The sequence below is a fragment of the Eschrichtius robustus genome, chromosome 10, assembly GCF_028021215.1.
Source record: "Eschrichtius robustus isolate mEscRob2 chromosome 10, mEscRob2.pri, whole genome shotgun sequence".
Taxonomy (NCBI): domain Eukaryota; kingdom Metazoa; phylum Chordata; class Mammalia; order Artiodactyla; family Eschrichtiidae; genus Eschrichtius; species Eschrichtius robustus.
Window position 1 is genome coordinate 55,396,892 of NC_090833.1, and position 1,913 is coordinate 55,398,804.

Sequence of the window (1,913 nt, forward strand, 5' to 3'; positions counted from 1 at the left end):
ACAGAAGAACTATTTAAGATTTGGCTATGTGTATTCTTTTACTTTCAAAGGGAAATGTTGTATGTTTTCAGTGTGAAAGTGATTGGATTTATTTTGGGAACTACTGACTGATGCTATAATTTGCACTTAAAGACTATAACTTACAATTTAGCAGTACTATAGTACTCAGAACAATAAATTGACATCCTTTTTATTTTTATTTTGCTTTACTACTAAGAACTAACTCCTATTAGGAGAACTGTCTTCTGTTTCTTAAATAATAAGAGTATACTAAGCAAAGGAATAATTTATATTTCATGTTGGACAATTTTCTCCAAACTATATAAACCATGGAAAGTCCAAACAAATAAGTGAAACATCTTTGACATCAAAGTGTCCATCAGAGATTATTTCATTTGATAAAATTAATCTTCCAATAAAAGATTTTTTAAAAATAGTTTTCACTATTCCCTGTTAACTCAGTGTCATTTTATTAATGGTGGTGGAAATAATACTGATTTAAGATTATTCTCTAGGAGAGATAGACGAGTAACATTCTCATCCACTTGTACCATTAATGGGCTCTTTCAAATATTGCCTAAAAGCTCACAATCTCCTGTAACTTCTCTCTAGGAAAATTGGGACTTCTGTCCGCCTGGCATTCCTATTACCCTTTTAAGAGTGAACTAAAATGGTGCCCAAAGAACATGAATATAGTTTAGTAAGTAGATTCTCTTACAGGATGAAAACATTGTGGGTTTAGGCAAAGTGATCCTGAAGTTAACCTTGGCGTATTTTCAGAGAAAAATAAAAAGATGTCAGTTTACTGTTCTCAAAGTCAGTCATGTATTTCAGTTCTTAAATTGATGTGGGACAGAAATGTACTTGTCTCAGTTGAGGGCCAGGCTTTTCATTTCATTGCTGCTATATCATATGCATTTTAAAAGTCTATGCATTCATTTCCCATCTGTAATGGACATGTACGTACTATTTCACAGGTCTTCTAAGAAGCTGACTCATCTAATAAGTATTTATTTGCTTGCTTACTATGTAAGCTAATTGGGGGGGAGGGTACAAAGATGAATAAAAGTTGATTATGAATTGCTTACCATCTAATAATGCAGTTGAAACCATTCTCATAAGCCTTGAAGAATTAGATTTAAGGTTTGATCTTTTCTAAGTATGAAAATGATTTTTTAAAATTGTCACATATTTCACTTGTTTCTTTAAATGGCATGATTTGTCATGCTGTTTACTCTTCAAACACTTATTTAGAGTCCTTTGGTAAAATGTGACATCACCAGACTGATTTACACTTTGTCGTGCAATTTGACATGCACGACAGTTTAACTTTTTACTCAATGCTATATGGAAAAATGTGATCATTAGTGAGCTAAAGAAAAAAAAAAAAAAAGCTAGAGCTGGGTGTGGACTCTACAAAGCATATGCGTTTTTACCAGAAGCTTTAAACACAGCTAGACTATTCTGTGTTTAAAATTTTTTAACTATAGGGCATCCCTGGTGGTGCAGTGGTTGAGAATCTGCCTGCTAATGCAGGGGACACGGGTTTGAGCCCTGGTCTGGGAAGATCCCACATGCTGCGGAGCAACTGGGCCCGTGAGCCACAACTACTGAGCCTGCGCGTCTGGAGCCTGTGCTCCGCAACAAGAGAGGCCGCGACAGTGAGAGGCCCGCGCACCACGATGAAGAGTGGCTCCCGCTTGCCGCAACTAGAGAAAGCCTTTGCACAGAAATGAAGACCCAACACAGCCATAAATAAATAAATAAATAAATCCCATTTAAAAAAATAAAAAATATTTTAAACTATAACGTCTAAAATCAGAATCTTGAATTGGAAAGATAGGAAGGCTATTTCTGCAGTTTATCAGTGTCTTGGAATATTTTCTTTTGTTAATGAAAAGACAACTTATAAA